This window comes from Protomyctophum parallelum (assembly GCF_964188405.1).
Source record: "Protomyctophum parallelum genome assembly, chromosome: 22".
Classification (NCBI taxonomy): Eukaryota; Metazoa; Chordata; class Actinopteri; order Myctophiformes; family Myctophidae; genus Protomyctophum; species Protomyctophum parallelum.
Window position 1 is genome coordinate 30,670,653 of NC_139714.1, and position 14,883 is coordinate 30,685,535.

The 14,883-nt window shown below is 44.9% G+C and overlaps 1 protein-coding gene across 1 annotated transcript in view; it reads left to right on the forward strand.

The window, feature by feature from the left end:
* The window catches only part of pus7l (pseudouridine synthase 7 like), a 65,746-nt gene that overhangs the window by 18,278 nt on the left and 32,585 nt on the right, over positions 1–14,883 (forward strand). The window contains exon 12 of the transcript XR_014568751.1: positions 7,118–7,228. The gene's annotated coding sequence lies outside the window, so the exon portion shown is untranslated. The remainder of the gene's footprint in view (positions 1–7,117; positions 7,229–14,883) is intronic.

Genomic DNA, 14,883 nt, shown 5'->3' on the forward strand with positions numbered 1-14,883 from the left:
TAATAAAAGTCTGTTAGCAAGCTATATCGTAAGGGCTAGAAAACATATATAAGATCGGCCCATTGACCTTGATTAAAGTGCTGTGCAATTACTAACAATTGAACATATAGAGATGTTCGCACGATTCTTGTTTTTTTCTGTTTCCTTCTCCTGGAAATCTGTAGTCTTCATGTGTGTGTGCTGTTATCAAATGTTTGTGTTCGTCATACCTGCTGCTCTAGTTCTGCAATGGGATGACATTTACAAGCTTCAAAACGATACTTTTCCAAATTCGAAATGGGGAGGGAATAAAAGCTGATTTATCGCAGCCCGACAACACCCGGGAGAAATGTACTTTCAGCTTCACTCAGTCAGTTGATGGCTGAGATGGTATGATGAGACCTCAGGCGGGGCGGGGCGGGGGGGGGGGGGGGGGTGGAGTGTCTTGCTCAGGGACATTTTGAGAGTTAGACAGGAGCCGGTGAGTGAACTGGTGACCATTATGATACTCTCTTACTGCTGTGGTTATACGTTTTCAGTGTCGCGGGTCCATCACCAAATATATTTGGTGTAGAGGAAAAAGGAGAGGGAAAATATAGAGCCCGTCGCGTAGGATTTAAAGACGAAGTGAATGCCTTGACATTCACTTTGACGAGACGAGCTGAACGTTTTGTCCTGTCTTCCTCCATCCTCTTTTCTCCCTCTCTCTGTCCCCCAGGATCAGTGCAGCATTTAACCTCACACACACACACACACACACGCACGCACGCACGCACGCGCGCGCGCACACACACACACACACACAATGAGGTTGGGTATCCGTTTGCAGTCAGACTATCTGATTCACATCAGTCAGTGTCTCGGAGCTCCTGCTGCTTTGGAGACCGACTGAACTCCAATAATTGCATTTGTCTACAAGACTCTACATTGTAGATGTTTTGTGTGTGTGTGTGTGTGTGTGTGAGTGTGTGTGTGTGTGCGCGTGTGTGTGTGTGTGCGTGTGTGTGTGCGTGCGTGTGTGTGCGTGTGCACGCGTGTCTGTGTCAGTAGGAAAGAAAATGGGAGGTATAGGCAGGGAACGGGAAGCCTGCATATAGCAACTACCGGTATACAGATCAGTCAGTCAGAGAGAGCAGATGAAAGTGAGAGAATGGAGGAAAAATAGACTGAGAGTGAGTGAGTGACAGACAGACAGACAGACATGAACAAGAATAGAAAGAGAGGGAGAAAGAGAGGGAGAGAGAGAGAGAGAGAGAGAGCAGGGGGTCCTGGCTGTCCTGGCTGTCTGGATGGTGATTGATGAGCTAGTTTCCTGTCCTGGTTGGGGTTATTGAGGAAGTTCTTAGGGTCCTCTGTGATTCCCCCCCCCCCCCCCCCCCTTCCTCTAAATAGCCACATCCTTTTCTCCATCTGTCTGTCTAGCTATCTGCTTTTATAACTACTGTATATATGCATCTAACAGTATCTATAGACTCCATCTGTCTGTCTAGCTATCTGCTTTTATAACTACTGTATATATGCATCTAACAGTATCTATAGACTGTAACGTTGCTGTTGCTGCTCATTTCTCTCACTCTTTTATCACTCCTTTGTCTTTTCTTTCCTCCATCCATTTCACAGCCTTTAACTTTTCTTCCTGTTTATTTTTTCTTTTCTGTGACCATGCGCTGATGTAGGCGCATGGTCATAACGCTGTATTATCAGGCCGTACATCCGGCCATACTTTGCTGTATTAGCTAATATGTGTTGAGTGAAGTAATTTATCATTGTGATTTACAATGATAAATTACTTCTCTCTCATTCACATGATTCACAATTTGTGAATCATATGAACGCACGCACGCACGCACGCACGCAGAGTATGTGCATGCCAAAACACTCAACATGGTTCCATCCCTATCCATACGAATGTAGTGCTCACAATTACTGTATACACAAGACGCACAGCATATTTGTGTTTTTCTTTTTGCTCTCTTGCTCTCTTCTGCTCTGTTCTTCTCTATTTCTCTTTGACTTTTCATTACTTGCGTCTAGCCCCCAGGTCTGCCAACACAGTCTTGGCAAGTGTGGCGTTGAGGACACAAGGAGCTACTGTTTTGCCGCAGTGAGATTACCGGTAGTTAAATTTTTCTTATTCTTAGAACATTTTGTAAACAAACAAGTATTGTTCTTGTTTTTATATACTTCGTGACTAGGGTCTTGCAGAGGTCTGTAACTCTGTATTTGGCTCATCCTTTTCCCCTCCACAAAAAATCTCTTCGGTTATTTCTGGACATAATGATGTTTTAAGATTCAAAGCTAAGATTGTAACTGTTCCTCTCCTCCCCTCTCAAGACCGATTCTCGTCAAGATGGAGATATTCTTCATTAAAGTAGAAAAGCAAGGCAGAACAGTTGGAAGTAAAAGGACACAGACAGAGAGAATGAAGCGCTGACAGTGATGTCCTGGAATAACATTTGTTGTTGTGTATCCGACGACCACGTCACTACTCGCTTCAGTTGCACACTCTGTGAACTCAAGGAGGGCAAGAAGTAGGGATGAATGAAGGAGTGGATGTGGCGCGTAGTAACCGACTGATTTATTCGATTTGTCATGTCATTTGTCGGTGAAGAATGGGGCCGTGGTTATTTTGGTGGAGGCATCTGGGTAAACCCTGTGTGTGTGTGTGTGTGTGTGTGTGTGTGTGTGTGTGTGTGTGTGTGTGTGTGTGTGTGTGTGTGTGTGTGTGTGTGTGTGTGTGTGTGTGTGTGTGTGTGTGTGTGTGTGTGTGTGTGTGTGTGTGTGTGTGTGCGCGTGCGCGTGCACGCACGTGTGTGTGTGTGAGCTGTATAATTAAAATGTGTGCGTATTCTGCAGAGAAAATGGGCTTGACTATGTCACAAGGGGATGGATTTATTAGTGTATAACCAAATTCAAGGCATGACAGGTTAACTGGCATAAGGTTGGCTGCCGGTCACAAGGTTTCAGAAACATAAATCATCTTGACTTGAATATAAAAACTATTAAATTAGCTGAGCATCAGATGCATAGTTTAGCTACACCACCCGTGAGAGATCGCTTGATAACACTGTCAGGATGTGTGTGTGTGTGTGTGGGGGGGGGGGGGATGAAAGTCGAGCACTTTCTGGGCCACACAAGGAGACAGTGGTGGAGAGAGAGGGATACAAATATTGCACTCTTTTATCAGATGCCCAGATTGCTTGCGTCCACATTGTAGCAGCGCTACCTACGGTGAGCCCCATCGTACCACGGCCACTTTCCACCACTGGCAAGTTTTGCCCCTCGCCTTATCGTCTCCATGCTGCGGTGCCTCCACATACGAGCCACCTCGCGTCTCTTCTGATTCCGGGACATGGCACTTTGGGAGAGCACAAAGGCACACGAGAGATACAAGACCCCGACAACATTCTTTGCAGGCGATCTATATGCTGACTAGATTTATCTCCATATAGTGTCAACGAGGCCGGACTGTCAGAAGGAGACTGTGGGGTGGGGGAATAGGGGCGGCTAGCAGTGGGCTTTTGGGGAGGTAGTATAGTTGACGCAGCATTGTCACGCAAGTTTGTGCACGTGCACAGGATTTTCCTGAATGCCTTGTTTTGCATTGGTTGCACTTGTGGGTGATGCCAGAGAGAGAGGGAGAGAGAGAGAGAGAGAGAGCATGTGAGGCAGATGCAGACAGGGATGAGACATGCTGTTGTTTTGACTAAGTTGGAGTTCCAATTTTCACGGCGGTAAAATATTCATCGTCAGCAGATTACATCAGCTGATAACTTGCACCGACTGCATATTGGAATTGGATCAGAAAAACATCTTCTAAACTGTCCATGAACTAATAACCTCGTATGAGGATGACTCACTTTAGATGAATTGTACTATAATTGTAAGAATAAGTTATGTAATACCTTCTTAGTGGCAAGGCTCCTTCCAAGCTCTATAGTCTATAGCCTAAAATGGTGACTTAAAAAATAATCTGTAAAAAGTCTATTTCTACAAAGTTATCAATTCATCATACTGTTTATAGTAAAGGATGGCAATGTCAATCCGTCCTTTTGTCTGTCCAACATTTTGGTCCCAAACTGGCTGGAATGCCATGAAATTTGCTGTGGACTTTCATGCTCCCTAGATTATTTTATCGGGGTTTCAGGTCTCGCAAAACATCATACCCCTCACTTGGGTGACCCAGCCGGGGTGATCAGATTATGTTCAGAAATCACGCAAATCGATGGACATGCATGCGCACACATGTGATCAAGACAGATCTGGAATGGCCCGTTTTGAACAAAATGCCTCAAATTAACGTCGCATCCGTTTGCAGTGAATCTTTGCACGCACATTCCCACTATAGTAGGCCAAGGAGTGAAATGAAATGCCATGCTATTTTGTCCAAACATATCGCAAATCGGACGGTACACATTATCTGTAGCCTGACAGTCTGAAAGGACTGTCCACAGCAGCAGTTGCCAAAGTGGCAGTCTTCGGCGATTGGTTCACACACCAACCAATGAAAATAGTAGAAAAGCAGATGACGTCGTTGTCAATGTGGCTAACCCGGTTGCTGCTAAACACGGTCAACTACCATGCTACTAGCATGTAAACAAACACGGTAAAGGAAGTTGGTTGCTGATGTTTCTTGAATCTGTTGTTTCTGTAATGAAATTATTCATCATAGGACAATTTAATAGCCAGATCGATACTGTCGCAAGTTACGACAGAGGGGGCAGCCATGTTTGTTGTTTGACGCCATCGCATTGAAAAGGCGCTTATTGGCCGTAGCCGCAGTATCAGATTTTCAACCGCTGCCATTTAGTCACCAGAGGCCAGAATCACCCAGAACTCTTTCAATGGGCGTGGCTAGCAATTCAGGGGCTGGAGCCAGGCTACATTATCTCTATAGTCATGTGATCAAAACTGATCTGTCAGATTTTTCATATTCCATCCTGATTTGCCAATTCCGAATTTTTCTGGCCTACAATAAACTACAGTACTTGACCTGGCGGAGGCTTAACCCATTCTGACCGGGCACCTATTTTGGTGTCAGCATCATGTTATGCTTTAGCTATTTAAAAATAGCAGATCTACAAGCTCATATCGCGCCACCGAGTGGCGCGATACGAGCTTGTAGGTCTGCTATTTTTGAAAAATCAAAGACACTTTTAGAATCTGATCTCAGGTCAGAATGGGTTAATAATGAAACTGTCAGGATGTAATAGACATTTTTAGAATCTGATCTCAGGTCAGAATGGGTTAAAGGGGTTTAGCTTGGCACAAGCTAGTATAATACTGTGCCATTCTTGTTTCGGTGTTTGGGGAAGAAAGGAGCAGACCTACTAAGTACACAGGGTTAAGTGGTCTCTAATATTAAAGAATTTCTTTTTACCTGCACTATTAGCAAATTATTATATTGTAATAATTTCCCAGGATAAATAAAAGTGAAAACGGTAAAGGGGAATGACTCGAGGCATCTGCTGCACAGATGAACTGCCCTTTTTCCAGAGCAAAGCTGGGCACGGAGCAAAGTCAGCGTGGCTTATTAAAATAACGGCCGACAAGTTTTGGCACCAAAGTTGATTTCTAAGGCGAGGCCCCGGCAGCAAGGTGGTCCTTTGTCTTTGTCTCTCTCTCTTTTTTCCCCCCCAGATGCACACAATCTGTGATCAAGGACACATTCCTTGGCTCAGGTCTCTCAGGGGCGTATGCAAGCTTTCTGAACACACACACACACGCACACGCGCACGTGCGCGCGCACACATATATATATATATATATATATATATATAGTGGGACATATCTGACAGTCACTAGTTCACTGGAGGCAGATTCCAGATTCCTCTTGTCTCGACATCTCCAGGGACGCGTATAATTGAATGTTTCCTCGCCAATGTCACGTCTGGCCGCTCGCCCGGACGTTTAGTTTACTGTAGATCTGCAGGGAGGAGAGAGAGAGAGAGAGATAGAGAGAGAGAGAGGGAATTGTACACTGTAGGAATAATGACAATAACATATCATAATATTTGGCAACAGAGTTGTTCAATCAATCACATGTGAAGGCTAACACAGGGTGATGGAGACAGAGAGAGGGAGGGGGGGACCTTACTTGGGTATATTTAGACATAATGGATAATGAAACCTTATCTGCACCATGTGGGCTGATAAGGACAGAAAAAAAAACAAGGTGCTTATGAGCGATTACGTAAGCCCTCTGTCAAAGTGCCCCCCTCCCCCGACCACACACACACACACACACACACACACACACACACACACACACACACACACACACACACACACTCACATTCTCCTTTGAAGGTTTCTCTGTGGATTAGGAGTCCTGGCTGCCTCACAGGGACCACCGGGGACAAGAACTTCCAGGGAAAAAATGCCCGCTGCTTTTTTTTAGCCACCCAACAGTCCCATATTCACTCTCCACATCTCCCTTTCAAATCGGATCAATTCGGTTTCTATTCATTTTTTTCAAGTCAAACCTTTTTTGTGGGGGGACACCAGGGCTTTGATGTGTTTATCTGTGTCCTAATTAAGAAAGAATCACACTCGTGTGAAGTGAGCGGCGCCTCTTAACCCATTCTGACCTGAGATCAGATTCATACGAGGTTTCCGCCGGACACACACTGGTCTGATCAACCCATTCTGACCTGAGATCAGATTCTAAAAATGTCAGTCGTTCTTCGATTTTTCAAAAAATAGCAGACCTACAAGCTCATATCGCGCCACTCGGTGGCGCGATATGAGCTTGTAGATCTGCTATTTTTCAATAGCTAAAGCATAACATGATGCTGACACCAAAATGGGTGCCCGGTCAGAATGGGTTAACATGATGATGATGTATGATGATGAGAATGTCATCATACATCACATGCTCAGCCAATCAGCTGAGGCTGAGCACATTCGCTGCTCATACGGTCAGACATACACACAAAGCTGTGCTCAGGAGCGGCCGGCTATCGCCGCTTCAAAAAGGAAGAAATATGAAATGGTCAAGAATAGGGAAAACAGCGCTCATCGTCTCTTTTCCCTATTCGTGGGATGATGACGTGTATAGGACCTAAAGTGGTTAAGTGAGATGCTTCGTTGAAGAAGAATAATAGACTTTTATCACCGTTTATCTCCATGTTTCCAGGTGACGGACTCTGAGTAGCTGCTTCAGTCGGCCAGGTTTCTTGTAGCTGTGAGACGACCATGCAGGGGTCGTCCAGGGTGGAGCTCCAGCCATCGTCACGCATCATATGCGGTATGTTCCGCCTTACGCAGCCAAACGCTGGATAATATGACTCCTCTGAGACATGCAGAGAATATGAAATGTTTGCAAGAGTTTGATTTGCTTACTCAGGGCTACACCTCCTTGCCAAAATAAAGGAAACGCGTGCATGAGGCGCATTAGTGCGGTGCATGTTGGGATGGCGGATCCAGTCACTACGTCTATGCCTATGCCCAGAATCGTATTGGAAAAACTGTACTCTGTTATTGGTGTTTATGGATTGTGCCCTCTTATGAAGTGAGAAGAATGAAATTGCTAATTTGGAACCGTAAGGAAAGTGCCAAAAATAAGGGCACACCTACATAAAGTGTCTTAATATAGGGAGGGTATGAGGTGCCAAAACAGCATCGGCATACCTCTGCACTGATTCAACTTAAAATTACATGAATGCAGAGAGGCTAATTGAGGGTGTAAAAAGGAAGGAAGCAGGGGGGCTGGGGGGGGGGGGGGGGGGTTGAGTTCAAGGTAAGAGAAGCTAGCGAAAGCCTTTGAAACATTGTATTGTCAACACGAGAGCTTTCAAGTTTTATTCTTGTTCGTAGGTATTGTAGCCGTTCCCAAATTTCCCCTCGGGAATCACTGGAGTTTTGTCCCCGTTGCACTGAGGGAATCACCTGAGCATGGTGTAACTGCTTAACGTTTGCAAAGACTTCAGCACTCTGGCGGATACTGTTACAGTACATTAGTACATTAGTACAATGGCGTTTGTATGCAATACTGTACGTCGCTGTACTGCACTCATTAGTGACTATACTCTCCTTGAGAGACTTCCCGTGAAACGCTGCTGTCATTCACGTGGTCGCCGTCTGTCAGACGCCGCCCTCTTCCTCCTCTCGTTCTCTGTCTTTCTCTGTCTCTCTCTCTGTGGATTTCTCTTGCACTCACACCTCCCGATCAAGGTATGATATCGGATGACACATTCCCACACTCTTGAGTCTGCATGTGGGTGCAGGTGTGTGTGTGTGTGTGTGTGTGTGTGTGTGTGTGTGTGTGTGTGGGGGTTCAGGAGGTAAGAAGGCACGATCCCAGCTCACACGTGCCCTCACTCCGTCTGCCGTGACTGTCCCACATAGATAGATGAGACACGGACACAGAGATGGCGCACCTACGCAGACACCTACGCAGACACCTACGCAGACACCTACGCACATAATACAGCCCCGACATGCAATAGTCACGTGTACGCGTACATGTACACACATAACTTATGAAGTTTCACACAGCATATTAATGTTTCCAAGAGGTTATCACACACATGCACTACTATACATTGGGGACATTTGGCCCCCACAAGTATAGCAATACCAGTGAGAACACACACACACACACACACACACACACACACACACACACACACACTGCAATCTGCCTAGCATCTTGTGACAGGAGACATGCTGAGGCTGTGGAGCAGGTTAAGGCGATTATCAGATCCCTGTGAGAAAAAGGCCATAGAGGTCTCCAGAGAGAGAGTGAGAGGGAGAGGGGGGTGGAGAGAGATAGAGAGATGGAGAGAGAGAGGGCTTCTGCCGAGGTCTGGTAAAGCAGTGGTTTTTCAACCTGTGTGAAGAAATTGCAAGTGGGATATTATTGCATGCCAATCTGTCGGCTGCCGTGTCAAGTGTTCAGATGGGCTTTTGAGATTTCCAATGCGGGCTCTGATCCAGAAAAGGTTGAGAACCACTGTGGTAAAGTCTGTTGAAAAGCTGTTGCTGGGTCCCAATACCAATATGACCACACGTGTTTCACAGACACGCACCCTCCATCACTTCCCATATTGCCTTCCCTTTTGGTCCCGAGAGTTGTCGACATTTGCACAGCGAAAGATACAGCTGCAAAACGACGGGAGAATTCCTCCGTATAGCTCTGAAAAGTCTGGAAAAGTATGCGGGGCAAATAAAGAGCTGTCATTGTGTCACGATACACATGACTACACATTTGAGTCGAGAGGCCGCGTGTACTCTCGTTTCCCCATATTGTTGCAGCTGTTCCGAGGAATATCAATCGCTGCGGCGTGATATGGATTAGTAGACAGTCGTGGCACAGCCGCATGGCACGTTGAACCATGTCCAAAAGACTTCGGATAAAGTCGAGACGTTTACAGGCCATAGAACATATGGACACTTTGAAACGGAAAATCAACACTAGCTGTATGACATACACAGGCGAAAGGAAAGAGCCAAAGGGAAGGGCAGAGATGATGGGAAGATGGAGAGACACATTTAGGAGAACAATGCTGTCAGTAGTGACGGATGTTCAGTTCAGGCGTGTTGCAAGTGACCATGGACGTTTTTTGACGCGGACAAAATGTGCAAGCATTTACCAAAATAGCTAAACGTAGCAGATCTGTCGATTCGCTATTTATTTTATTTTTGTACAGCAAAAAAAAATAAAGTAATAAAATAAAAGGTACCTGTAATCAAGCCTAAAATCATATTTTTAAACAAATAGTTGTATTTGATAGTTTCACTATAAGTAGGCTATCAGTATCAAAACATTGGGGTTGGACTGGATGCCTTTGATTTATTGATTGAAGAAGTCTGGAGCCTTGTTTTAAGGGCATTCTTTTATTTTATTTAACCAGTAAAACCACATTGAGACTGAGTCTCTGCCAAGAGGCAGAAACTAAATTACACTTCAATGCTACATCGTACATGTCAAATTACACAACAGCCAAATAATACATCCATGACATGCCTCAAGAAACCTATACAAAGTATGCAACACATCTCCAAAAATGGTACACTAACAGTGACCGGGCGCAAGAAACTATGCACAGAGCACATACACAATGTACATTTTAAACAGGAAAAAATAAATATATGGGCATATGCCAAGGCTAGTACACATCCGAACATGTACAAGTGTTGGACTGTACATTTAAGATGATCCTTTTGAAACTTCTCAAAGGAACTTTCAAGGCCAATTTTAGTCTGAGCTGCAGGTCATTCCACGACCAGGGGCCAAAGAGACACTTTCCCCCCCCTCAGATTTGAAGGCATGGCACTACACACCGTAGTCAGGCATTTGATCTGAGATTTAGATCATGGTTTTACCAAATTAAAACCAATTGCTTTTAGCTTGTTAACCTGTATGGAGTGGTTCACAGTGTCGAAAGCCTTTTGGAGGTCAGGCATGACCATGCCAGCATCGACCTTTTGTTTGATGTGGTTGCTCAAATAGAGGAGGCATGTGTCAGTGGAGTGGGATGTTCTGAAGCCAGATTGGAATTCGTACATTAGTTTTTTTGTGGCAAGATTGTTTTCAACCTGTTCATAGACTATTTTTTCAAACACCTAGGTTTCTGTAGAAGGTTTTAATGTGCTCTACACCAAAGAGCCCAGAGTGGGAGGGCAGTTTGTTAACCAGAGTTGTTGCTATGTTTGTAAAGAAGATGTTCAAGTAGTTGCCCACATCAAGCTTGTCAGTGATGAGAGTGTCGTTCGATTCTATGTTTATGTTTGAAAACCTTCAGTTTTTGACCGCAGCCTAGTTGGTTGTTGAGTAGCTTCCAGAACTCCCGAGGATTGTTTTTGTTTTCCTCAGCTTTATCCATTGATACAGTTTCTTTTAGCGGATTTGGTCATGGTAGTAACAATATTTCTTAGCTTGTTTTGTTGGGTTTTTACTGGTTGTCCAGCTTTGAGCTTGGAGATCACTGTCGAAGCTCTTGGCAAGCTTTGACTTGCATTATATAAATTCAGAGCATTTTTTGTCTGGCTTTCATTGCAGTCAGTAATTCAGTATGTCCGAATTCATCCATGGCTCCGAGCGGGTTTTGACCCTGATGGTTCTCAAAGGAGCCATCTTGTTCAGTACTGATGTCACTCGCACGGAATTAAGCATAAAGCAGGTTTTAAGGTTCACTAGGAGAATACTGACCAAACAAATTCATGTTTTTTCCATTCAATTTCTCGAAAGATATGTATATAATACGGTCTGTAATCATGGATCTTCAACTTCCTTTGCACCCTATACATCTGTAATTTGTAACATTGCTAATGTTTATTGTATATGTCACTGAAATGGCTTAAAAAACAATAAGCATGAGCTTCTTCCACACACACACACACACACACACACACACACACACACACACACAGACACACACACACACACACACACACACACACACACACACACCGCAGCCCCAAATAAAGCTCACCACCCCAGACTACAATACAATCACTAGCATATCAGTAACACACAACGCGACCAGTTCCGCTCTGAAGAGCCCAACAAAACCCCAGCGCCGTGGGGCTGTTTGAGCAACAGTCGGACTGTCCTGTCATCCATTGTTCCCGCAGCATCTGTCCTCAATCAGTTCGGTACACTCCGAGAGAGGGGAAGGCTGTGGGGGCCTCCGTGATGGCGGCGCGGATTCAATTGTGCTCTGCGGGCTTGTGATGTAATTGCATGCGCAATGGAGAGAAACCTCAAGCCAGGGACAATAAACATCACAAACACGTGTTTGTTTGCTCGCCAGCCAAAGCTAAACATGTTGAAGTGCTGTAGTCAGTAAATGCGCGATATACACTCGGTTGCGCGCCGCATCGCGCACCCAACAGACCTACGAGTGTACGCGCTGTGAGCTTGTAGATCGTCCATGTTTGTGTCAATAAAAGGGCTCGCAGTCAGTGTGGAAACATCCGGAGCCAGTGAAGGAGAGAGCTGCGGGAGTCTGTCTCTTTCTCGTTCATGCAGACTCAGAAACGGACACAGACAGATGAACGTGGGCCATGGGGTACAATGCATGTACAGACGAACATACGGTATACCCACTTACATGCATGTACATTTACACACACACACACACACACACACACACACACACACACACACACACACACTTCAGTGGCTACCGTTGCTGGCGACAGAAGCCACTGCAAACGTATGAAGCCCGATTGCATCAGCACATGTCCTGCCACAGTTTGGACATGTGAGGCCTGGATCGGGAGGCCAACGTGATGCTGGATCAGCATGGCGTCACACCATCCGTTGTTGGGTACTGTACGTCTCTCCTCGAGATGTGTGGCCCAAGTTGTATGGGGGTGTTGCCTCCGCATCACACACATAAACCCTGCATCACCTCAAAACATGTATGTCCAAGTTAGAACCCTGAGACATGGCCACAGTTGAAGACGTACCTCTCTCTCTCTTTTAAATTCCATATTCATTCCATGTCCCATGGTGTGGTTTAAAACCTTAGAAAATGGTTCTCTGTGTATGTTGAGTATTTTTCTCCCCTGAAATAAAATGCGTTCCTAAAGGAACCCTATACGGTACTCTTATCTGTATTTGTTTGATCCTCCAGAATACTGTTAATCCAAGATTATGCACACCGAACATACAACTTCCTCATTGAGGGGCTTTTTGTGTTCTCCTTCTAACAATCATGGTAAACCGTACCTCTGTACATAATACATATTGCAAACTGTTAATACAGTATTCAAAGACTGTACGCATGGTGGTGTGTCGGGTTTGCGATGGAGCGCCTGTTTTGTATCACTCAACGTCCCCAGCATAGTACTAGTAGTACTATGTCCAGTGACTAATGCTGTTTTCAGTGAGGCTCTGATTAGCGTTCATTGCGTGACTTCGCACCTCGTCTGAGTTGCGTGGCCTGCATCAAAGCTGTTTTCATAATGCTACTCTGGAGACCAGACTTTGGTTGTAAAACTATAGGAACTCTTTTAGAGAGCGCTAACCAAACAAAACGCATGGCTTTTGGGTGAGTGAATCTTTAATCACTGTTTAATATTCCAACTTTGGAACATGCATGCACGCACGCACGCACGCGCGCGCATGCAAAACCCTTGAAAGTTCTGCACATTAAGCCATTCCTTCCAGCTCAGTGGCCTTGTGGTTAGAGTGTCCGCCCTGAGACTGGGAGGTCGGGGTTCGATCCCCGACCCTGGTCATACCAAAGACTATGGGACCAAAATGGGACCCAGTGCCTCCGTGCTTGACACTCAGCATCAAGGGTTGGATTGGGGGTAAGTCCCTGCGACATACTATAGCGTCATGTCCAGGGGGTGTACTTGTACATCAAGCTGCCTCACACTACAGAAACAGGAGATAGGCTCCTGCTCCATGGGCCTCATGGCTCTGCAAGGCTACTTACTTCCTTACTTCCTAGCGGTTTTATGGTGATTGTCACATCCAGTCACACTGACTGTGGTGAACTCCGACTCCGACTCCGACCTTCACCTTTCACTTGTGTCAAACAGGGGGATATGAGCTCCCCGGGGGATGTCGTAAAAGCCACAGAAGGAAGAGGGTTTTACAGTGAAGTGTCCCGATGCGACAGTTAACATCTCAGATGCCCAACATACATATAACTTCACAATCTTGCCGAAGAGCCAAACGCCTCGCTGTCTGCCATGGAGGTCTCATTCGGACCATGCAGCGGGTTGTTTATATAGTGCAGGACGGTATATCGTTACTATTGTGTTGTAAAAAGCGATCCAGAACAGAATAAGATAATGCATGCTTCTTGTAGTTATAGTAGTAGTTTTCCCACTTAAGCACTTACAGTAATACACTATATTTACTTTATTTAGTTGTATGGGTGGGGAAATATATGTATATATCTTTTTTTAATTACATCAGCTCAAAAGTCCTTTAAAGTGAAATATAATCTCCAGCTATACTAGCCTCGAGGCCAAGAGACTTTGAGCGCTCCCCAATCCACTCTGACAGTTTAATTATTATTTTTAAAACTGACCTGGGCATTGTTCAAACTTTGAGTTCCTAATTAAGTACCGCATTTTGTATCAATTGTTTCTCAGTGAGTGATTCTGACATATTGAAAGGCGGGGCGGGTGTTTTGTGTCACTGAGCAGTGTGGTGGTCTGTGTGCGTTGTGTGGCTGGCAGTATTAGTGTCACAGACCATCACCTTGGGGCCAGACTAAATCTACTTAAAGAACCTCAACAATGTACCGGACTGCACGCCACGGGATTTACTGAAATGCCTCTAAATTAACATGTGATAGTGCTTTAATGCCTCCAACTTATTTTTCTCGTTCATGCTCTCTCTCTCTCTCTCTCTGTCCCTCTCTCCCTCCCTCTCTTTTTTCACTCTCTCTTAAATAGATTACTGTACATGACTCACAAATTCTACCTCCTTAAATCTTTCCCTCCCTCTCTCTCCGTTTAAGCAATGTGAGTGGGAAAGTCCAGTCCATTTCAGAGTCCCGTCACTAATGGATAAAAATAATGGACGGTTATTGTTGAGTAATGTGAAATGGCTTCACAGCCAAGCTCAAAGATTTTTTTAGGTAATGTAGCATGAACGTGGGAGGAAGCTTACAGCAGCATGCCATGTGCCTAAATATCCAATTTTCCAAGTCATAAATTTCTACGTATGTTTAATCTTAATTTACCTTTAAGAAGAAGTTGGAAATTTCCAGTATTTTCCGTTGTCCAGTCACTTCATTCTTTTTGTTGACTGACATTATCTTGGAAGAAAGACTTCCAGAAAATGGTGAGATCTTTAGGCTTAGTTCTGTGGTACATGAAGCCTGATTTATACTTTGTTATACACACATTATCTAGATTTGCTATTTTCAGTGTATGACACGCCATGCAGTCTAAATCAGGCCTAAGTGCATGCAGTCATGAGGGCAT